Source organism: Cyrtonyx montezumae, unplaced genomic scaffold (assembly GCF_038088225.1).
Source record: "Cyrtonyx montezumae isolate F1298 unplaced genomic scaffold, pur_monq_1.0 scaffold_3, whole genome shotgun sequence".
Taxonomy (NCBI): domain Eukaryota; kingdom Metazoa; phylum Chordata; class Aves; order Galliformes; family Odontophoridae; genus Cyrtonyx; species Cyrtonyx montezumae.
The window spans coordinates 101,236,420-101,261,908 of NW_027072034.1; the positions used below are offsets into that span (position 1 = coordinate 101,236,420).

The 25,489-nt window shown below is 41.3% G+C and overlaps 1 protein-coding gene across 1 annotated transcript in view; it reads right to left on the reverse strand.

Moving 5' to 3' along the window:
* The window catches only part of CACNA1C (calcium voltage-gated channel subunit alpha1 C), a 463,683-nt gene that overhangs the window by 224,493 nt on the left and 213,701 nt on the right, over positions 1–25,489 (reverse strand). The gene's annotated exons all lie outside the window — the stretch shown is intronic.

Sequence of the window (25,489 nt, forward strand, 5' to 3'; positions counted from 1 at the left end):
TTTACTGGAGTTATGTCAGCTTTACCACATTCCATTTTGCATTTCTGGGCTGCTTGTGGCTCTTTATGGATTTATTTTTCTAAAAGCTCTGTATTTCAAACTAGTACAAACTATAACAACAAAAAATGTACAAATCCTGAATTTGCCGTAAAAGGTTTTTGTAGGAACAATAGTAATCAGGTTTCAGTTTTTCCTCTTTGATTCATAGTTTCTTGAAGTTTGGTGCACAATTTTAACTTCTCTACATAAATAAGCTAAAATTTCTCCATGTTTCACACTATGGCAAAGGACAACTCAACTTCTGAAGATACAGCTATCATAACATAACCAGCTACAGGGAAACCTGAGGTAAAATTGGATTTGACTGGATATGCAAATTAGAATAAGCATGCAAGCAATGTCCAACCTCACCCAGCAGAATTTATCCATATTCAAACCCCTAAATGTCCCCCGAGTTGAATCTATCTCGCAATGTGAACTGAAGGTCATTAGAGATGGGCCCAGCTGCACCAGTAAGGGAGGGGAGTGATTCCAGGAGTCAAGGACCCAAGCTAAATATAACCAGCCATCAGCTTCATACTGCCTGAACCTTGAGGCTACTATCAAAGCATTCCAAAGAATTACAAGTGCTTTGGTATCAAGCAAAAAGAAAGTTGCTCTCAGGTATTCATACCACCGCAAATCACAGCTTCACAGTTTATTAATGACATATGTGCTGTGAACTTAGATGTAGGAGCCTCGGGTCTGTGTCCTTACACCACTTTCTCACAAGTACAATTTCTGTTAGCATTCAGTGGAGTAACAAATTGAGAGCAGTCTGTTTCAGCATCTCATGGTTAATTAACATCTTGGCCATACACACAACCTTTTACAGCTTAAGCACTTTTAAAATCTAGTTTATGTGCATTTTCATAACCTAATTATCAGTTACTGGTATTCCCACAGTCATATGAACATCTGAATTGACTAATGAACATTAAAGGTTAATACTTGATCTAACATCTTGAGGCAATATATTATCAAGATCTATAGCGGTGACAGCTGCTAAAGCATGTGAACTACCTAAGTGTGAATCCAATGACTTGGAGTATGTTCACTGAGGAAATGGCCAGAACTGCAGAGCAGCAACTCACCTGCAAGCTTGCAGCTGGAGTTACATGAAAAGTTGTGGCAAAACTCTCCAAAATCTATAATTACTTGGAATCAAATACCAACACAGCCTGCCTTGTGCAGAACCCCCCACTTCTGTAGGCTCCCTCCATTCCACACAACTAACACCGATCATACATTTGAAAAAATCTTAATGGAATTGTTCTTTCTGCTCCAAAGCTTCTCTCTCAACAGCACATATATGTGAACAAGAGTCAGGAAGAGATAAAATTGATGATAAAAACTTGTTAAAGATTCACCTTCATTATGAATGTATCTCATTCTGCCTAATCAGTATAGCCACAGTGTCCCTCATGTTTTTCTCTGGGCATTACAGACATCACAACTCAAGATCTCTAGATTTCTCTCAAGTCTGATCTCTTATAGACACTAACACTGGCAGACAAGGACAGAGAAATAGAAATTTCTACAGTGCCCCATTAACCATTGTTATCCAGCCTCAAAACCACAAGAGAATGTGCTGCTGAATGCAGAGGCTCCACAAATGCTAAATATAAATCTTCAATTTCTGTTCCTATTGTTGACGAAGAGTAAGGGAGAACAAGAGAATGAGAGATAAACATACAAAAGAGGGTTTCCCATTTTTTCATCTTTTGCCCCAGAGAAACCCCATTTTTCTCTTTTGATGGAGAACATAGACACTTCTCATCTCGGCAGAAGTCAAGCTACTAATAGCATGGAAAGGAAAGGCAGAAAAAAAAAAAAAAGATGCAGATGCAGAAAGAGGACATAGCTGCAAAGCATATTCCCCCCTGCAATGTCCAATCAACTTCTATTATGTTTACATTATACAGATGGAGCTTTACTATTTCTCTTCCAAAACTCTTCTACAATCCAGACAGCCTCACATTTGGTACGTTTCCTTGCACCCGAGTTATCACTTTAATTGTCAAATACTGCTAGTTTTCACTCAGTTTCCTTCCTCCAAAGGTTTCCAAACCCTAGTTGTAGTCTTTTCAGTCTTTTGTGAAAAAAAGGACTAACCAAATACTTCAGAAGTATACCATTCCTTCTTCACTAAGCAATCACTCCTTTTTTTTTTTTCTTTTAATTCAATGACTAGTAGCAAAAAAGAAGTCTACCAAAATAGAATCAGAGATTTTTTTAAACCAGGGCGGGAAAGGGAGGACAAAAGCATCCTCAGAGAATGCAGAATATAAATGAGGTTGAAAAGTGAATTAGGCTTCAGTAAAGTCACCTTCATTCTTCTTGACTTCTTCATTTTGAGAGTGACAGAGCACTGGAACAGGCTGCCTACAGGGTTATGGAATCTCCTTCTCTGGAGATATTTAAGACCCACCTGGATACTTTCTTGTATAACCTACTGGAGGGAACGTGCTTTAGTAGGGAGTTGGACTCAATGATCTCCAGAAGTCTCTTCCAACCCCTAAATATCTGTTCTTCTGAGACACAACCAAATACTGAGGTAATGTTAGAAATAGGGGCCATGTGCAAACCAGAAGTTATCTTCCCCTTATGAGCACAACAAATTTGCTTGCAAAATATATCATTAACCAGCAATGGATATCCTATCGGGAGTACTAACATCCCCAGACTAGTGTCCATACATGCAGGCTACAACCCACAGAGCATTAGAAGATAGTTCAGCCAGCCCAGCTGGTAGCTCACAGCAAACTGCAGGTGAGTTCAGACTGCTCAGAGAGGCAGTGAGGAGAAGGAATTTCAAGTCAAGGGAAGGGCTGTCCCAGAATTGGACTATAGGATTGCTTCTTGGCTAAGTTTCATCAGCAGTTGTAAGATGACAGGATAAACAAATCCCAAACACAAAAGGTTTTGCTGCTGCTGCTAGAGGAAGCTGAGCACCCTCCAACCACATTGCTGCAAAAAAGTCAAAAGGGACCCAACACAGGCAGTCTGATCAGCGCTGAGCTATAACTGATGTCTCATTCTCTTGTTATCTGCACCAGAGCATGCCAAAATATCCCTCTCAGTCCCTGAGCCTGGATTTCCTTCTCAGGGAAGGACCGTGTGCCTCCAGGCACAGGGTTTGGAAGCAGCCAAGGAATACATTTAGACCTAAGCAGTGCAAAGTACTCTTGGATCTCACTGTTTGTTTACAGCTGGAGTGAACACAAGGACGGATGTGCATTGAGCAATGCCCCAAGGTCTGGGATTCAGCCCCATGCACTTCCCTTTTCCCTCCTATACCCAAAAGAACTAGAGTACTTTGAATCAAGGCTTGTAGTGCCTGGATTTATGGTTATACTCTATAGTATTTCTCTGTACCTTTACATGCTAACTATCTGCTATTTTAAGTTATTCCTAAGTGGAAAATAGATGAAGCTGCACGTGAAGCCTGCTATGAACTGTGTGCAAGTATTTTAATGTAGAGATGAAAACAGTAGTTTACAGGTAAATGCATCAACCTTTTCTTTCTGAAGTTAATCTCTACCACTTCAAAACCAGCAGGAGCCTGGGCCTAAAGGAGAAAAATACTGGTCTCTGAGGTGGGAAATAAAAGCTTTGCAACATTTCAGTCAGCCTCAAGTACTCAAGCTTCACAGGACAAAAAATACTCAACCCATAAAAGAACCCTTTTCCTTGCAGTTTCCTGTCATGAATTTAACTTAAATCCATTTCATTTAGGACCTGAAGATCCTGTCACTGGAGAAGGTCACAGAACTAATAGTGGTATTTTGGGGACTGCTTCTTTGCAGTCCTTCAGTCACTGTGAAGTTTACCACAAAGTAATGCCATACTGTATGCACCAACGTATGTCCCTGCACAGGGAAACTAGGCAGCTTTTAGATATTTACTTACTAACCTTGTCTGGATGGGAAGCAGCAACCTCAGTTCCTTACTTCATTATTGGTCCCATGAACCAGCTAGTTCTGCATCCTTCTTTCAGACTGATTTATTTGTCATGTTTAAGTCTCACACATACTGCAGTTGTAAAATCCAAACCAATTGTGACCTTACTACTGGACTGGAAGGAACCTTAAAAGAGGCAGAGCTCAGTTTCTTAATCTGTCTTCAGCTTCTCCAAAAAAGAATGTTCTGGATACTCAATCATCAAACGAAGCAAGAAGTTGACAAAGTTGCAATGGCTTCCAGAGAGGCACACAAATGAACCAGACAAGATTACCGTGCATCACACACACCCTATGGAAGAAAGGATACTTGCAGTGATGTTAACTTTACTGACTTTGTAAAAGGGGTGCAGTGTCACATGACAAGCTGAGGCATCACACAAGCCTGAAAATGAGTTTTGCCTTGGGGTTAAATTTTACTTTGTTTTCAGTTGAAACACTGCTTGTGGTTTTTCAAGGTTAAAGGAAGACACTCTGTGGAGCTCCCACATGTGAGGTCTCACTTAAACCAAGGACTGCCAGAGAGGCTGAAGCCTCCTGCTCTGCCGTCACATTTTCAGCAGCGTCTTCTGTGCCTGCAGGCATCCACACGAGCTGGCACAGTAGGTGGTTAGCAGCACTCGTTGGCAAAAGCTGCTTGTCAGGGATCTGGAGCTGCTGGGCTGACTCTCTGGGGCTGTCAAACCTGATGAGCTCACTTCCCAAAGCAGCCTGGCCACGAATACATGTCTGTTCTCTCTACACTTACACACATGCACGCTCACACCAACGTCTTCTTAATAGACAGCTGACAGGCAAGCAGATTATTCCTAATAACTTGGCTTATCACCACAGCTCCCAGTGACACAAAACAGCCTGGGTGTAGGGTAGCATGTTGATCCACGACCTTTACCTACGTCAGCATGAAGAAGGACAAAACAAACAAGTGGCAAGGACAGGAAAATGTAATATGCAGTGTCTCTAACTTTAGATCCAAATTGCAGATGGGAGGCAGGGAGCTGAGGTGATCTAACCAAAACATCAGAAAGCAGACAACCTGGACTTCCCTTTGGCTCACTGCTCACGCAGCAAGTGCCAGCAATTTAATCCTGGGAGCGCTCCAGGCCAGGCCTCACAACAAGAGATACCAGTGCAAGCAGCTGCCCTCGCAGAACATGCTGGCATGCTGCTCTCCTTTTGCTGTCTCAAGGTGGCTGGGTGAACACAGTCTTGTAACTGAGAGAATTTTCTCAGGACAATTCAAACACATTGAGGACATTCTACAAGCCAAGCCGCTTAACTCCTGCTTGCCCAATCCAAGGCCAGCATGCGACTTCTCCTTCAGAGCTAATCCAAGACAAGTCAGCCACATCAGATGTTGGGAGGATTCAGATCAGCCTTTAGACAGTAGAGACCAAGTTTGACCAGAGTTATGCGTACTTTGGAGAGTATGACTTCTCCACCCTTCCCCAAACAGTGATGGGAAAACAGCTGGGGCAGGCATGCAAGCATCTTAGCATCTTAGGCACATAAGCAAAATCAAGACCTTTTTTAACCTGCAGCCTTGAGATCATCTTACTTATCTGCTCCTTTTTGCTCTATCTAATCTTGGAAAGGCTCACTTTCTATCCTTCCCATAGTATCACCCCTGTCATTTCAACGTCCTTCTTCACAGCTTTAGACAGCTGGAAGAGTTACCCACTATCTCTCTGCTTTACTGATTCCTTGAAAGTTATAGTTTAGAGAAATATATGCATGAAACACCCAAAACTGGGGAAAGTGGGAGAATGGTATATAAACAGATAACCAGGGAAACTGACTTGCTAGTACAGAAACAGCAGACAAGGACACTTTCTTCCTATCGTGGAGGTTAAGCAAATGGGGCAGCTGCTGGCTGAGTACAACCCAATGGGAAGATGGCTCTTTCCATCAATGGGAACTCAGTGAGAGTTAAAAGTTTAAGAGGAAAGGATGCCAACATGCACTAGATAAATCTCTTAGGACTGCAGTAATGGGAGCAATAATATAAAATTAGAGATATCAGCAAGTGACAAATTTACTCAGAAAAACACAGACTGGCAAAAAACATGACCAAGACACGCTGGTTCCCAGCAGAGGACAGCTAACTGGGTCAGAACCATATAAAGATATTCTTTATGTGACTATCTTATTTGCCTTCACTTATGAAACAATCTGTGCATTACTGGTATTAATGGATGACAAATATACACTAACAAATAGTTTTCTCCACATCCCCAATTTATTACTGTGGCATAAGACTTTTTTTGTTTATCTAATTTATTTTTACAACAGTATTCCTAGGTCAATAGTTCACTAATATTTGTCCTTAAAGCAGCTTTAGAGAACTGAAGTTAGCAATACGTTTCACCGACAATTTTTGGAGGACATTTAATGAAGAAAGCGAGAGATTACAAAGCAAGACAAATCTTATGTTACTTATATCCAGGAGACAGATCTTGCAAAAATACCCTCCCTCACTTGTGTGAAATGGAATAAAACCTATACTGTAAGCATGAACATTCTGGGGAGGGGTGAGAATGCAGAAATAGGTATATTTATGTTCTGCAATGTGAATTTTTAAAGAGCAATTTTTATGTGAGAACATCAAATAAGAGATGAAGGGGAAAGCAGAGGAAGATGTGACAAGGCCAGTAAGTATTAAAAAAGATGAAAAGTCCCTCTCTGTGCTGAAGGATGGAGAGTATAAATAGGGAAGCAAAAAGGCTGTGGGCCCTTGCACCAAAGGAAGGAGCTCCTGCAGCCCCAGATGCAGAGAGATCAAAGAACAGCCTTGCCTGAGGGAGATCAAGGTTGAAAGCTACAGAGATAGGAAGAGAGGGTCCAGAACGATGCACGGAGCCTGCAGCAAAAGGGAACAAAGCTACAGTGTTGAGGAGAGAGGGGCAAACAGATTGCTTGACAGGGCAGAAAAACAGAAGGATTTGAGAAACCTTCTAAAAGCTCACTGAACTTCCACAGCAGTAAAACAGAAGCTGTGCTGCTTCACTACCATCATAGAATCAATCAATGTTGGAAAACACCTCCAAGATAAACTAGTCTGCCTACTAACCGTTCACCTGCCACCAAATGTTGCACACTAAACCATGTCCCTTAGTACTACATCTACATGTTTCTTGAACACACCCCCAGGGATTGTGACTCTGTCTTGTTCCGTATGGAAACAAATCAAGCAGACAAAAGACAGAAAGCATAAACATAAGTAAATAAACTAACAGATAAGTAAATGTAGAAAGCAACAAACCAAAAGACAGGGATGGTATCTCACCCAGGAACAGCAGGCAGCAAGAACTCAAGGAGAGAGGTATCAGTGGACCAGCTAGCAGGAGGCCACCACATGCCTTTGTTACAGGCCCTCCACGCATAAGAAGAGTGGAACTACAGTGACTCTCAGCAAAAGCAGTGGATATAAAGCGTGGAAAATTCCTTGGTAACTCCTCATGTATATAATTTCAAATATTGAAGTGACGCTCAGTTTTCTTATCAGAGTGTATATTCCATTCTGCAGGGTGGCCAACAGCTCAATGCAAACTAAATACAACACAACACCCTTTCCTCTTGATATTATACAGATTATTTACTCTTTTACTGGTGATCACAGGCCTGTAGCAAATACAACAGCTTACATACATGAGTAATAGTAAGAGTGTTTATTGTACTCTAATTCTCTGCAACAAAGATTTGCGTCTAGGGGAAGAGACTTTCTAACCAGACAATTCTTTGCCCTCCACATGAAATACAAAACTAGGGATCATAGTCAGCTCCAACGTACAGAATAATTGAACTACTTTTTAAACTGCACTGGTTTTTAATGGATAAAGAATGCCAGGAAAAAATAAAACAAAACAAAACCCGAGCATCTTTTACGGAACTATGAAGTTAGTGGTTGTAGGGAATATAGTATGCATGATGCATCTCAATTACAAGCATTTGACAAAGCATCTCAGGAAATATTACTCACAGACTTAATTCACTTCAGTCTTGATAGGAACAAAATCATCCAGAGCAAAACTAGACTGAATGGCAGTAAACAAAATCCAGTTATTGGCATTATATCATTTGCACACTAAGCTTACTAGGATATTACAGAGAAATATGTTAGTGCAGTCTTCATCTAAAATGCTCATCACTGTTCCTGAAAAAAAGTCTATTAATAAAGAATGATATGGTTATACACTAACATAAAATTAAAAAGTAAATTGTTGGAAACTAGTCAGGTCAAAAGGCAGAAAAAGAGAAGAAAGGCTGAAGAAATGAGCTCTATGCAGAGGCAGTACCCACTGTCACAGAATAGCTGCGAGGACCATATCTGGTGCCGTGAATTGCAAGAGTGCGGGATATCACTGCCAGGCTCATTTCTGCCTACTGTGCATGGATGTCACTGTCCCTCAGTAACCTTAAAAAACAGCTTCAAGGTTCAAGATGTGCAAAGTAACCCCAACATAGCTGAAGTGTTGCGTATGGCTGTCTGAAGGGTTTTGTGGACCATAACACGACTGTGATTGAACACCTCCACAACTCCAGACGGACACATGCAGAGAGAAAAGATGACAGTGTTCATGTGATACAGAGCTCAGATGAGTCTGCACAGTAACTAGAACACACCAGATCTGCTCTGCATGCACAATTACAGGTACATCAGCAGCCTTTGTAAGATGCAACTGGTGGCTTCCCTGGAAAGAGAGGAAAAATTACACTGACTCTCTTTACACGTCAGATTTTATACATACGGGCAATCCTGTAATAGGATACATGGGAAATCCTACATTGGTTTCAGGGGTTTTGTGACCTTCTCTCAAAACTACATATTAAGATGATGGTCTTGGGACCAGCACACCAGAGAACAGGGAGGCCTAGTCTCCATTTCCAGAATGTTCAAGATCATTTTGTTCACTTTGAGACATCTCATTAACTAAAACAAAAATCCAGCTAACATAGACCAGAGGAGAAACAAGAACAATCAGGGACTGTCTTAAAAGGAGACACAAAGAAAATAAAACACAGATTTTGGCTCAGAGACAATAAAGAAGGAGAATGGAACAAGAAAAGACAAATACTTGAAGGCTATAAACACCAAGAAAGGAGAGGAATTTCGGTTTGTGCAAGAAGTAGTAAACCTAGGAGTAATGACATTAAATTAAGGAAAGATAAACTTTCATTGAAACATCAATTTATCTTTACAAGTAGTTCTAGTATGCTATCAAGCATTCCTCTAAAGAAAGTTCAGAAGATCCATTGCTTTGGGTACTTAAGAGGATTTTGGACAAATAATTGAAAGTGCTCTGTAGGGAAAATACTCCGTACTGAGAGCCAGAAATGCCATATGATTTAGTAAGTTTTTGTCTTACTGTGACTTTTCTGAATCTCTATTTTGAAACAAAATATTCGAATGAGATTTTCTAGCACAGGAAGACGGTGAAAGATAATTTGTCTTGTTTTGCTGAAGAGATCCTGCAAATTATAAAAGTTTTATACACTGCTTATTGGATACTGTTGACATGATTGTACCTAATCTCAAAGTAACTCTTAAAGGAAAGAGCAAGTAAGAACTAAATACTCAGATCTTGGCAGATGAGTCAGTGACAGAGCAAAACTCAGCAGATGACAAATACCTGAAGGATATAAAACACAAGGAACCAAAGTAAAGACAAGCAAAAGAACTCAGGCAACGTCAGATTACACGATTTCCTCTGAATGCAGAGCTAGACAACAGCGAAGCCAAGAATCATGCTCAAGAGTCTCTCAAGAAGTTGGGCACTCTAGATTCCTTTCTTATATCTGCTCATATCATGACTAAATCTATTTAAGCTATAGGAGGCAATGAGAAGTATGCTAGAAATCCCAAAAAGTGAAAGATACATTCAGCTCTCAATCAATCACTTGGTAGAAAGGACATATTCAGCTGTATTAATGTAGTAACAGAATCATAAATGTTGGAAAAGACTAAGATTACCTAGTCCGACCATCAACTCATTACTACCATACCCACTTAACAGAATCTTTCAAATGAATGGGATCTTTACAGTCTGAAGTATGAAAATAAAATAATTGTACCTGTTACACATGACCATGATTGCATATACAAAGCCCTTTGCTGTCCAGATATTAACATATGTGGGCAATTGTTATACCTGCTGGAGATTGGAACAGATATTTCTGACCTTAGATGAGGTCACCGATGCTTTCCAGTAGCAAAAACAAACTCAGTGTGGCTAAAGAGCACTTCTCAAATCTGTCTTATAAAGACAGAATGCTTGTATGTGCAACTGAATGTCAGCTATGTCCCTTTCTGCTAAGTGTCATCACTGGCTTCAGATAATCCAGGCAGATAGATTTGGAAATCTTCTTTAAAAGCCTAATGATTAATCAGGTCTGATTTTGCAGTATTAGTACTGACAGAGGTCGCAGACAAGCTGATGAGAAGAGCCCAAACCCTCAGAAATTAATTCAAGTCCTGCAAAAGGGATGAAGGAATTGCATCACCAGTGGATCAGAAAACACCACTTCGAAGTCAGCACTCAGTGTCTGAAAAGGAGTGCAGTAGTTGGATCCCACTGGATCATTTTTCTAGTGCCTACCATTCTGACAGCGTTTAAACCTCTGGAGTGATGCTGCACAAGTACCTCTGCTGGACACTGCTGAAACTATGACAGTGAAAATTAATGTGGGATTATAAGGAATGAGGGATGCAAAGATACAGAGACTACATCTGCAAAGACGGAGTGGTGCTGTGCTTGTACTGCTGGTGGATACCTGGCACTGCAACCATGGAGCTACTGGCTCACTTTGGTGTATGCATTTCAAGTTGTGGCTTTCTGGGATGGTTTCGCCAGTCAAAATCCAGTACGGGCAGTGCCTCCTTTTCTCTCCTTAGAGGGAAATGCACTGCCATTGCACAGGCACAACTTCTGACTTTTCATCCCAGCACCAGAATGAGAACACAGCAGGGGAAATGAGTGTCAAACTGGCTGCTGGATGAACTGCACTGTGGTTTCCCAGAGTACCTCCGTACTGCACACCCTGCTTTGAGGAGCTCAGTCTCCCAGAGAAAGAATTTCTGGCATTATAAGCTTCCTCTCATCTGTAAAACGTGATTTTTCCTTTAATTTAGTACTTTTTACAGGGAAATTGAAAGGACGAGGAGTGAAGGCAAGGCGTTACTTACATCTATTGCATAAAACAAATAAAAAAGGAAGCATTTGAGTTGTTGGAGTCACGAACATACAAGAAGCCAGGAATGGTGACAGGGTGCTGCGCTGCACGTTTCCCTCTTACCCCGTGCTCATTGTCAGTATCACCCCCACATCACCTGTGCTCATCAGTCCTTTACAATGCCATGTGGACAGGCAGAGGCCATGCTGAGCCTGCAGCAGCCCTGGACTGCTTCTCTTTGTAAAACTGTAGAACAGCTCAGATTAGAAAGGACCTTAAAGATACCTACTTCCAGCCCCTGCTGTGGGCAGGGTTGCCACTTACTGAAACAGGCTGCCCAGGAGATTCACCAGCCAGCACATACCCCTGATCGCTGCTCCTGTTCACACCCCACCAGTGCCACACACTCCTCGCATGGGCCAGGGCAGGCAGCAGAGGAGCAAGGGAAACAGCCACTTGTAACAGCTAAATGCAGCAGTCTTTTTAATGAAAAAGCTGAAAAAGACTTAAGGACAAGTGTTGGCCAAAATATGAATCACCACCGAACTACATTTGCAAAGATCCCCATATAAGGAGATTTCAATAATCCTCCCAAGCCCCCTGCACGCTCAGATACCCCTGAACTCATGCTGGCCAGCTCTGTACCGAGTGCATGTGTGGCTATGTGTATGCAAACACACGTCCTGCCTGGGAAAATAATAAAAAGATCAGAGAACATCTTAAGAGTAGTTTGGGGCAGTAGCGTGAGAACAGTGAGTCTATATTACCGTTATAATGAAAAGGGAAATTCAAGTACTGGTCTTGGAAAAAATCTGCAGAATTGAAGCGAGTCCCCACTGGGTCTCTCTGTCAACGTGCTTTCCTACTAAGAGCAACAGGGACGAGCTGCTTTGATGTGAGCTCCCCCTCTGCACACACAGACACGCAGGAGGAGCAGCTCTGTGCACGCGGGGAGACGAGCACAGGCACTGCTCAGCTCCTGACCACTTTCTTCTGAAAAGAAGATCCCCTTATAAGGCGATGCAAAGCTCTCTCTTTGGGGCTCAGCAGTAGGTGGCTGTGGAGGGATTACACACACAGACGCACTCTCAGCTCAACACTTTAACTCCTTCCTTGGTGATGAGGGTTTGAAGGCGCTGTGCTCTCCTGCTTCCCAGCTGAAGGAGGGCCAGGCTAGAAGCGAGCAAGGCAGGGACAGCTGCAGGGGATGCTCATGGGAAGCTGCCACAGGGCCAGGCTGCCACCACCCAACTTGCAGCAGGGCTGAGCAGAGGGCATGTTTGTCACAGTAGCCTCATGTGCCCTCCACCACCCAACAGGTGGTGCACTCGGATAAGTGCTCCGAAGAGCCCCAGCAATACAGCGTTTGAGTTATTCCCTAAACCAAAGGCAGGCAGAGGGAAGAGGTACAGAGATGCACTTGATTCAATATAAGTTCATAAGTTCATAAGTTCATAAGGTTGGAAAGGACCTATAAGATCATCTAGTCCAACCATCCTCCTATCACTATCTCTACCCAACTACTAAATTAAGTCCTTTAGCACCTCATCTAAACGCTTCTTGAACAGCGCTAGGGATGGTGCCTCAACCACCTCCCTAGGCAGGCCATTCCAGTGCCTGACCACTCTTTCAGAAAAGAAATGCTTCATATATACAGTTATTACTGGAAAATGATTTCACCAACGAATGACACGAACTGCAGCTTAGCCAGGAGGCATGAGAAAAGGCCAGATTAAGTAGTTTAAGTCAAAACTTCATTGTGCCACTTTGCTACTAAGGAGCTCCCCATCTTGCCACAGAAGTTCACAAAGCTCAGTAAGCATTTTGCCTGCTAATTTCCGCATCATGAAGGAGTCCCCCATGTTTCAAATGCCCTCCTGATGGAGGGTTGACAACTTGCATCGAAAAGGAAGGGCAGCTGCATTACTGACACTAGGGAAGAGTTTGAAGGGAAGGTAAATAAGGAGCAGAGACTGAGCAACAGGAATTGAAAAGAAGAGAAATTCAGGAAAAAAAAGGAGAATGAAGGAGAAAGTAGTAAGGGAAGGCAAAAATAAATAAATAAATATATAGTAAAAGAGGCGTGTAGAATAAAAGGACAGAAAAAGTCATTAAGAAGGAAGAAAACAGAATTTGAAACATACAGGCCACGTAGGCCTACTGAAAACTACTGAAGAAAAACAAATGTGTTTTAAGATTCTGTTGTCTGAATGGGAACATTTTGAAAAAAATAATTTCAGGGCCCCTATGCTGGGCTGGACGATAGAACACAGAACATAATCAAGAGCCATGCTCCCAGAGTCAAGGAGGGACTCTCTGGATGTATGAAGGGGCACAGCATGCCCAAGCCTAGGTAGATGAACCGTGGTCCAAATGTCAAAGGCCAAAATGTAGAGCCAGATACACAGTGAGAAAAGGAGAGAGCCAGGACTGTGGGGAGCAGAGAGACAAATTCATCATTCACCAACGATCTTGTGAGAAGAAAAAAGAGAAAAGCCTAAGCACCTTGGAAGTCACTATCCACTACTGCATGAAGCTGGGCAACCCACCGAAGTGTGGTCCAGAAAGATCAGAGTGGCTGAAAACAAGAGAAAGGAAATACTTGGATCAATTAGCTGCCAGATGAGTCTGGGCGTGTTATGAAAATGTCAGCTTGAATCAGAAGCAGCCATTGCATTTTAAAAACAGGTTCATGCTGCTGCACAAATACAGCAGCACACTAGCTTGCAGTGCAGTGAAAGGTCTTTCTAGCTCTCATGGGCCCAGCTAAGGACACGAATGAAGGCAAGCCTCCATAGACACCTCCCAGAGCACATCTTGTAGCACACAGCCTTAGTTGGGGACTCTGAACCACGAGTAGTGGTTTTTGCATCTGATAGCCTTTAGTATCTTTTCATTCTGTGAATAAGCCAGATCTCTTCTTGAACCTCTGAAAACTCTCAGTATCTTCCACATCCTGCATGAAGGAGCTCCACAGGTAAATCTCAAGGCATGTTAAGAAACAAATCTTTTTGACAACTTTGAATTTGCTTGCTTCACACAATCCTTCTTCTCTCATGATTCCTGCACAGTATTTAGTGAACAGTAATTTCTTACATTCCTTTTTGGTATCAGTTCTGATTTTAATGACCACACACAATGACTACATGGAGAAACCCCAATGTTTATCACACTCATTCTTCCCCAAATGAGAAAACCAGTTTATCTTTTCTTTTGTACAGCTGTTATTTTACATCATCAACAAGTCAAGATAGAGGACAGTCAAAAACCCATGCTTAATGAAGCAAATTGGAGGAAGGCAATCTAAATATATTCCCTTACACCTTTCCCCTCTTTAGTGGGCCAATCCTTTCTGTTGAGTGCACGCTTCATTGAGCAGCTTCACACTGATTTTAATGTCCACTGTTAACATGACCCAATTCAAAATGGCTTTTTCGGACTTAGTTTCTAGGGAGAAGAGTATACCTCTACTGTTGTTTGTCATTATACTATCTGGAACAGATAGTAAGGATAGATCCACTGTTGGCATGGCCAGGCAATGAAGATTCTCCTTAGCTCTAGTATCATCATCTGCGTTGTTCCTGCTGTGGGAGAAAAGTTATTTCCTATATCTTCCTATATCTCCTATATAGGAAATATCCTATATTTCCTATATCTTCCCATCCATCTTGGATGGGAAGGGAAAAGTATGACTTATCATTAATTGGGGCTGCTCACTGCACTGATTCACTTGCTGTCTGGATATTCCTGGAGGAAATACAAAGGGCCACCTTCATTCTTGTCACTACCATCAACACAGATGTGCTCCCAGCTCTGCACAGTAGCACCGCACCTTGAATTGGAATGGATTTTGCTTTGGGGTGAACCATAGCGTGCTTATGTTTCTTCCACACGTTCCCAGGAGCAAGAATACAGTATTCCCCATAGAAAGAGCACAGTAGAGGCTAAGATGGGATACACAGACCTTCCCAGCAGGGAAGGACTGGTAAGCTAAGGGAAAGGAGGAAAAAGAAGGTAAGTGGAAGGAGATGAGAAAAAGCATGAAGAGGATGGGCAGGACAGCTGCTCATATGACGCAGCATGGCTAGCATTTGGAATTGGGTCAGCTGGTTGAGGAGGCAAATGACAGTTTGTTTTTACTGTGTATTTTTGAACTTGCGTAACCTTAGCACGCTTCCTTATTACAGTGCATTTTATTGCTAATCATTTCCATCTGCAAAACAACCTCTTACTGAGACAAACTACGCAGCACGCTGGAGCTGAAGTTGCAGCCACTGGTCTGGTAAATGAGTCTGGTTTTTTGGTTGGGATTAGATTATTTTTTCAATGTTAAGAAGGAAAATTCCTGATTTTTTAAATCACTTCAAAAATAGATCCATCAAAATACTGTTCAATACCTGTATTCAAAGACTTCAGAATTACAGCATTTAATAATTTTAATGCAATAGACTAGACCAAAAAAGGATGTGATCATATAGCAATGTAAATAGCCTAGAAATTATAAAATAAGACAATGGTATTTTGCTTTGTATGCAGAAATATGTATATGCAAAAGGACAAACTTCCCCAGAAGATACTGGTATATCTTTAGTCAGCTACCAATGGTAATATAAACAACAAGCATAAAAACATTGAACACATTGTAGGAGACCTTTTGAAATCATTATATATGCATTCAACAGCTTAAAAACCCACGTGGGCATGAAGTTTAGGTTCTGACTGCACAGAAGTTGAGAAATGTGGCTGTGGGAAGATCTGGCTTACTCGTTTTCTGTAAAGCTGCTGACCTTGTAAATACCATTATGAAATACCCAACATCTCTGTTAAAGATGTGAGTGAAACTGCTTGCCACCAAAATCCTTAACCTACAACTACTTCCACTTGAACCTGTTTTGTTCAGTTTCTTGGGGTTAAAATAGCTCAATCTATTCCATAGATATTACTATCATAGAGCTGCACATCTTATCTGCACTTACTTTTATTTGCTCAAAAGATTTCTGATTTGAAACTGCTGGAAAAAAAAGGAGGGAAATAATGAACCTACAACACAGAACACATGACTATAGGTTGGTGTAAATACAAAAGGAGTCTCCTCATTCTAAGGCAGGCTTCCTGCACAGCTCTCTTGGGCAGCACTTATTCCTGTAAATGGCACCAGCTCATCTTACAGCAGCATCAACTATTATTTTGATAGTAAACCATATCAAATCCCTCCCTGGATGCTTGTGTCAACGTAAGCAGCACCTCTTCATTTCCTGATGAGAATAAACTGCTATGTGGTGTGTTTAAGTGGGACAGAGCACAGAGCCAAACTCACCTGGATGGATTAAAAAAAAAAAAGTGGAGAAGGGAAGAAAAAAACCCAAACCCACTTTATTTTCCACTCAGTTGAGTGCAGAATCTATGATATCTCAGAGCATTTTAAACAGCAAAACCCTCTGAAACGCAGTTCAGTTGTGGCTGAGTGCTGCTGGCTACCCAAATGACTGATCATCTCCTTGAGCTCCAACACGAAAAGCCAGATAATGGCTATAGGCATAAGCAGGCTCAACAACAAGGAAAAACATCTTCTCTTGTGGGAACATGTTGCTGCTTACGTAGAAACTGAGGCTCCAATCTGCAGCTATGTCCTAATATTGAACAGCAGGTCCTGTGGCTTTGGTGGTTAGACCACTTCTACTCACAGCAGGAAATTTTGCCTAATTAAGGAGCACAACAGAGAGAGCTTGTTCAAGTGTACCTACAGGCTCAGGTAGAAAATAGAAATATCCTGATCTGATTACAAAGTCCCTAAGCACTTTCAAATCTCATTTGACATAAAGAAAGCTGTAAGCGATCAAGTCTTCAGTAGCAGCAGATGTTTGTAGTGAGACCCATTTCATACCTTGACTAGTTGGACCAGCAAAGTACTTTGAAAAACAGATGCCTAAAAGTGAAAAGCAGTCAGAAATGAGCATGTGCATTACATATACTAGAGAGAGAAAGGCTTCGAATGAAGGAGTCTGAAGTAAGTATTTCTGTTAAAATACAACTCAGAAGGACATTCATTTGCATCCTGAGAAGAAACTGCATTCCTTTGTAGCTTGAGCACTAGAAATAAAACGGTTAATCAAGGTCTAATTGTGTCTCAGAACAATACATTCTGCTTGAACCAAAAAGAGCCCAGCTTGACTTTCAGATCACATTTTCAGAACTTACTGTTATGTCATAAAAAAGCTAAGAAACATGTTTTTCCAGACATAAATCAAAAGATCTGATCCTGAGCAGGGACACTGTAGATCCTGCATAATACAACTTTTGATCCTTTTCATTCAGTATGCAAATATGACACAATGCTGATCCTCTTTAACATAGTACAAGGCATCAGCAGAGCAGGGACTGACTATTAGCAGCTGGGAACCAATAATTAGTTCCTAACGACTTTGGGGAAATTGCTACTGCTGTGAATGGGGCCCAAGTCGGTTCTCAAATCGAAGAAGCATGATGTATACAAAAACTGTGCCAGAAGAAGGCAGCAATGTTAAACTCAGAGTTTAACTCTATAGTGTCCAGTTTCCTCTTCAGGACGTCAATGGCTACCTGCCCTAGGAAGTCTTCAGAGGAACTGCAAATGAAAAGAAGTTTCTTAAGAACACAGGATCTTTTCTTAAACAGTGGTATCCTTTTACATCTAGTTAACAGTAGGGAAAATGAGATGCATATAATTATTTATTTGTAGTGGAAGAGCTGAAACCAAGAGCAAGAACTGATTTCTTGCTCTCGGATCTGCCCTCTCACTGAGCAGCCAAGGGGAATTTTGTCCCTGCCCTTTTCAAGGAAACTTAGCATGGAAGACAACAGAAGAGAAATTTTCAGTACAACACCTTAAATAGAAGAAAATAAATACAGAAGTTTAGAGTCAGTCAGTTCTTACTGACCTTTTGTTAACAGATGTAAGATCAATTTACACGTTATGTAGTCTTAACTAGGTATCTCAGATCATATTTCCTAATACCCTCAGAAAAAAACAACACAACAAAAAAACCACCTCACATTTCCCAATAAAACGCTCTCAGCTCATGTGTGAAGAAACTGTCCCTCATTTACACCTACCTACTATCTCAAGAGACAGTTATAGCCTCCTCATGTGCAAACATGCACTTAAGTGCATTTAGGCATTGCTCTGCCAGCATATCCATCCAGTGACATTCTGCATAGCTTTGGCAACTGCATGCACATTTGACTTCAAAAAATTCAGTTCCAAAAGTAAAATCTTGGAATGAAAGGTCCACATTTACATGTATCCTTACTACTGTCTAAATTTGGGGGATGGTTATATATTAAAAGATAAAGAACTAATGGCTAAGAATGTATCCAAAATTCCACAGGAACACAGATAAAAGAAATCACAAATTTGATTGCAATTTAAGTATTCTATAAATGTACTGTTTATGATTGTAATTTCTTTCTTCATAAAAGAAAAGGGAATATAGGAACAACAACCAAAAAAAAAAAAAGCAAAAGAATTTACAAAGAAATCCTTATGCCCTTCTGGAATGAACACCCATTTCGACTCATTTTCTCTCATGTGGCAATTTTAATTCCAGCCTCTTGGGCTTTAGTGTGTGTAGTACCTCCTGGTACTTGTATCAATACACCCACACTCTCCTCTGGAGCACAGATTTCCCAGTGTCTGAGTGCCTCTAACCAACACACACCGTAACAGCAGCAGTACAGAAGCACAAACCTAAAGACATGTACACAGAATCCAAAACCAAAATGCACCCTGCAACTCACAGCTGCACAAGAATTTAAAAGAATGCATGCTTAACATAGAGGGGTCAACTTTTCCAAGGAGAAGGGCTTGGCCAGCTCTGAGAAAGAACTGCAATGTACAAGGATGAAGGGGAGGGCTAACTTGGCTTCTGGCAGTTATAGCCAGAGGGTCAGAGAGAGCATAGATGTTCCCTGTGAGTCACCAAGTCTGGCAGGAAGTTTGATGCAGGAAGCTGTGTTTTATGATTAAATAACTGCAGCAGAAAAACCAAGTCAGAAGGAAGGGAGAGGTTTCAACACCATTCCTTGAATTTAGACTCCAGGAAAGCCAGTCACTCACATGATTAGTATTTTATCTTTAATTGCCTTATTGACTCCTGACATCTGTGGTTTGGGTTATTTATGTATCAATCCTACCTCTTTTCTAATAAGTGCTCTTAAACTCAACAAAATTCCTTCTCTCCCTTCAGATTCAGTGAATTTCAGAGTTAAATTCCATGATGAGCTATAGTCTTATACTCCATGTCTTCCCACCCAGTGCTTAGAAAATGCCATTTCTCAAACCATTAAAATTGTATGCATCCAGTTAAGTAATTCTTGCACCATGCATTTTCCTGTAACGAGAAGATCGATTCTGCTGCCCAGCAATGTGACTATGAATTAGGAGCAGATTACTTAACAAGGTGGAATAGAGGTCTAAAGATATTCTGAAGAAGGTCTAAAATAACACATTACTCGGTCTAAGAGATAGTCCTGCATCAGCTGAACTATCTAGGAGGAAAAAATGCTTTAAAAAATCTATAATTATCAGGGATCTGAAGGAATTTTACAAAGTAATTCAGAGAATTTCTGATTCAGTATAACTACATTGGAATAGCAGAACCCTGTATACATGTAGGCAGCCTGAATGATCTTTGAATATATGTAATGCTATAGAAAATGTAGCAAGGATAGCAGGATAGCAAAATCCTAAGCTGCAGCAAGTGAAGATATGCTCAAATGCAATAGCCAAGAACATAGAAACAAAGGAAAGAATCTGCTTACTCTTAACAGACCTTGGGTAAGTAAGGGTCTCCAAAGAGATACCCTCATGTCCACTGCCAACCCTTAAATGGGGTCTGAGAAGGGGTGGATCTACCTGTAACCAGAGGTGTCCCCCAGGGGTCCGTGCTGGGTCCAGTCTTGTTCAACATCTTCATCAATGACCTTGATGAGGGGATAGTGGCCACCCTCAGCAAGTCTGCTGGTGATATGAAGTTGGGAGGATTGGCTGACACGCCTGGAGGCTGTGCTGCCATTCAGCAAGACCTGGACAGGCTGGAGAGCTGGGCAGTCAGAAAGCAGATGAAATTTAACAAAAGCAAGTGTAGAGTCTTGCACCTAGGGAGGAATAATTGCATGCACCAGTTTCAAAATGAAAGTAGTTATTATGGCTTTTGTAAAACAGAAGCGAGAACAGAAATGAAACCCCTTCAGCACTGTCTCATGAAGCACAAGAAGACCCCATCTTTGTTCTGATAACTGACTGCTCTATGAGAATCCCATCCTGCTCTGGCATTCAGCTTGGAAAAGCAAGGAAATCACACATTGGAGGGGACTGCTTCAGTAAGGACGGGGAAGGGATGCAGTCAGAATATTACCAGAGAAAGTAATAAGCTGTGTACACATGTTTCAGTTTCAGTCCTGAGAACTTTGAGAGTTTCTAAATCCTTAATGCTTGTCCTGGGCTGGAAATCTTAGAGCTGGAGCAGCAGCATCTTTACCAGCACTGAGGAACCCCAAAACTCTTGAAAATATCCACACAAGAAGAACAGGGTTTTTTGATAGCAAGTAAAACCATTCATTCGAATTTTGGCTTTTTAATTGTTGAAAAAGAAATCAACTTTTCAAAATGAAAAAAGTCATAATATTCTGTTCCGAAATTCTTTTCAATAGAATATTAGCATATTCTGCCTCTTTTCTGTCTATTATTTTGTCTAATGTAATAGACATTTTTGCAGCTTTTAAAGTTTGCTGGGATCACCTTTTCAGTAGAGAAATGCTTCCAGATAATATCCAACCAATTCTAGCAGCTGTGCCAATCACCAGTACTTGTCTGTCTCTGCACAGCTGGGTAAAGATCCCAGGGAGAGGCTGTAAGCTGAGAGCTTCAGACAGCTGCATTGGTTGCTGAAGATTAACTGCTGTTGATTAACTAGAGCACATTTAATTATTACTGACTTGGTGCAAGATGGAAACACCAAAAGAGCTTTTTGAACTCTAATTGCTCCTTCTTTCTATCTAGTAAGCTCAGATTTTGCAGAAATGTAGAACAAAGTTCACAGTGATATTAAATACCTTGTCTTTTGTGTTCATTTTTGCACCATACCAGTCATCCTTGAAAGGTACATTGAATATGAGATTGCTCAGCAAACAAATAAAATACATTCCTGAATGTGAAAACAGCATGAACATCGAATCTGGGGGGAGGAGCTGTTTAAATTTCAAAATACACCACTCTCATTTTTTATTTACTGTGCTTGTTCCTAATCATATAACGCCAATGCATCTATAAATTAACTTGTCAAAGAGTGACTGCTCAAAGTGATAAAAGCTGTCACCTAACTCAAAAGCCTAAATTAATCTAAGAGAAAGGAAAGGAAAGCAGACCCAGCACTGCCATTAATGCTATTTCCTGCTCCACCAGGGATGGCAGACATGATTGAGGGAGCTGCACACCTATGGATGACGACAAAAGGAAGGGGAGAACAAACAGGCTTGAACACAGAAGCAGGTACACCTGTGCCAGCATCCTCCCCAAAACACCTCTGTCTGCCCTGCTGTTTCCAGCGAATTTGATCTTAGCCTCTTGTTCTCATGGTGGTAACAAAACGCTGAGCTACAAAACAGCTGCGTCTTGCCCCAGAGACAGGCCTTCATTTCAGGAGCCGACAAATAACCCCCATATCTGGTTCGAATGTCACTTTGCAAACTGCTCCAGGCTTCTGTGAGATGAGCAGCACCACAGAAGCAATGATATTTCTTCAAAAATAATTCCATCCCAGAAGCTGCCGAAAGGCCCTGAGCCTGGGCTGGCACAGGAGGGTGACTCATCCCTTCTGATTAGGGGAATAGAATAAACACTGCTTTTTATCAACACTGAAAGTTTTGTCCCTTAAGTCCATAGTTCCAAATTACAGGGTGACATTATTGTCTCTTGTAAAGAAATGCATTTCCACTGATGCCAGGACGACTTCAGTACATAATCTCTCTACCTGAGTCTGGCCAGTAACAATACTGGGCTGTACTCCCATGCACAAGTCACTGTCAATTCTGGGGAAGGAGGAGACCTTATTTAAGCAAAAGGTTCAAGCAACAGCACACACAAGCATCTCAAACTGGTGCTGAAAAAAAATTACTAGCCAAAAATGAAGTGAGGTGAAAGGACAGCCTGTCAAGTAAGTGTTGTCAAGTAAAAACTATTCAATGTGGAGACAGATCAATTTATAAAGGGATCACTATAGGGCAGGAGCAGACTTAGATTCAGTGCTCAGGAAGGGCTCTGACATTCCCCAGTTTTGCTTTCAATCTTCTTTTCCTTTCCAACAACTAAACCTATAGAGTCAAACTCTCCAAACCTAAGCTCAGCTTCTCTGTAAGCAAATGCAATGAAAGATAGCGTAATTTCTGTAAAAGCAGAATGCTGGTAGACGTAAGCCAGCTCTGTGTAACATTTACCTGCACAAGACAGTGTTGGTTACATGATTCATCCAACACTTCATTTGATTTTTTTGAAAAATGATGCATCTTAACCTCTCTCCAAAATTAGCAGGAAAATCACTAATGAAGCTTAGAATTTGCTGTACAGATAACTAAGGATGCCCCAACCTCCCTGTTTCCCCTGCACATCTTCAAGTCCAGAACTCTGTCACCTCTGACTTCTCATGTTCTCTGCCTCCTTCTAGAGGTTTAAGCCAGGAGCCCCTTTTCCTGCAGCTGCCTGCCAGTTACTTGACTATCTCCTTCATGTTCCCACCCAGGCTCATGTGCTCTCCCCCCCACTTCTACCTGCCCCATCCTTGGCAGCATTTCTCAATGAGGTAGCTGTGACAGCACGTAAAGAACGCTCCTTTTTCCTTACATATGTGCCAAATACACACTTTGCTATCACAAACCTTTCAAGAGGCTGATTTGGAATCCCACAAGAACAGAAAAAATCTGTTAGCTATTCTCTGCTTTCCAAAGGTGTCACCAATAACAAACAACATGGCATCTGCTGTGTGTTTTGTTGCTAACAAAGCCGATGGGCTATCAGAACTCAGCAATTTCTCCATGTAGATTTCCACATTAGCAGCATCCTTATGTTTCTAATAATAAGTGATAGACAATCTAATTATTTAGTTTATTTTCTTTTGGAAGCGTCCCACCAAGTGATTCAGTGTTGATTACTATGACCACTCCACGGCTACAGGCTCTTGGTTCACATTAAAAAAAAGAGCTAAAAAGAAATTATCTGCATGTGAAAGCTGTTGCAATTTTCAAACTTCAACCACAGCAGTACTCTGCTGTGTCTGTTAAGAAATTTCTTCATATGCTAGAAGAGAAAAGGGCATTCTCATTCCCTTCTCATTCCCAGACCATGTGCTTTAAAGGCTATTTGACAGATCATTTACCCTGGATCAAGATTCTGAAGCTCTGTTGTATTTTATCTCAAAGACTCTCATAAAGAGCCCTTACAGCTCCTACCACAGCTCCACTTTGCACTGTATACTACCAATAACCTACAAAGTTAAAGGGATTTTAATTCACTCGGATCTTTTCTGAGAATACACCTTTTTACCCACAAACTTTCTATATTGAGAGAATGTTGCTTTCTGATTGCAATAAGCCACCCATATCAGGCAACAAGTATTCAAATGTTGAGCATTTTTGCTCACCAAGCAGCTGAGAGATGGGGGAAGGAGGATGTAAGAGGAGATTATATAAATTAAATACAGTTTTCACAGTCAAGGCCAGACTGAGGAATTTCTTGGTACAGCGTGTAAAGAAGCAGCTCTGGAGCAGTGTGGAAGAGTAAGAAGATCAAGGCCCAGAGCATAGGGATGCTTCTCCAGCAGCAGGTGTCCACCTGCAATTTGAATTTTTACCAGCTGAAACGTCAGTGAGTAGCTTTATTTTTACTTTTGCCATTTGAATTCAAAGTAAAGAGCACATGAGCATATAGCTCAAATCAAAACAAATCAATTATCAGATCAGACTGCTGTGTCTCTTCCAGACAGACACAAACACATAACAGCTCTCTTCTCTCTTAATGCTACCTGGGACGCTGATATGACACTGATTACAGAACAGTTGTAACTCCATGGTTCTGAACAAGAAAGCCATTTCCTCACTGAGCAACCAGGCAGTACAGAGAACTTTTTCTTTTTGCAGATATCACGAAGTCAAATACACCTAACAGGGAAAATATGCCCTGAAGCAGTCATATTTGGAAACAGAAATGAAAATTATTTTTCAGTCAAAGAGTAAATATTTTTGACAGAAATCAGAGTCTCTGCCAAAATATTTACACTCAATTTAATTACAACAATGATCAGAGAGCATTGTCAAATTTATTGTGTTTACTCAGTTCTGGCATCAGCATCAACACAAATATGAAAAACACTCTCTCTCCAGATTTGTTACATATACTTAGCGCTCTTTAACTTATGTATTTATTTGTGGGTCTACTTACATATATATATTGATATCAAACTCAGTACAGCCTTTTCATTTAGCAAAGACAGACTCATTCCTGATATTTCTGACTTGAAGTAGCAAGCTCCTGAAGTAAGTTAGCAGTTCTGCCCCTTCAATCACATCCATGTACAGTCCACAGTTTGGCTTTGAGAAACATTGCAACTATGCAGGAATTTTAACTTCCTCAGTATTACTACATAGATCTATTTGAGTGACTACACTGTGCAGAATAACAGAGACTGTAATAAAATAGTCACTCACTACCAACATTACTGGTTGACAGCAGCCTCCCTCTGAACAGGGCCTACCATAGACCAGAACCAGCTTTGTGAAGAAACTTACAACTCAAGAATTGAGGCTAGCTTTACTGCCTTGCACTGAATCTCTCTGTAAATAACCCAAATGCCAGAAATAGCTTTTGACTGGGAGCAGCCCAGCTGCTGACTTTGAGGCTGGTGGCAGGGTTTCCCAACTGCTCAGAAGACTGAGGAAGGACTCTGCCATGCTGCTGCCCACGCTGCCCTCTGAGCTAGCTCTTCCCATGCACCTGGTGAAACGGAGTGCAGCACTTCATCCATATCAGAAATATCCCCTAGTTTACAGTGATCTAGCTCACTGCAGAAAAATGTTGTCAGCTGGTACACCCAATGAGCTGATGTGTACTTTGGATGTAGGAGGAGGAAGGGTTGGCGAGAGGGAGGATTAAATGAACTGTCAGAAAAGAGAAACTCTGGTAGTGGAGGGGCTTTTCTTAGGAGCTCTCGCAGCAGCCACAAAGCACTGCTGCAGAAACATTCCAAGGGACTGTGGGTTTTTCCTTCATTATCGTTAAATAGCGGCTGCCA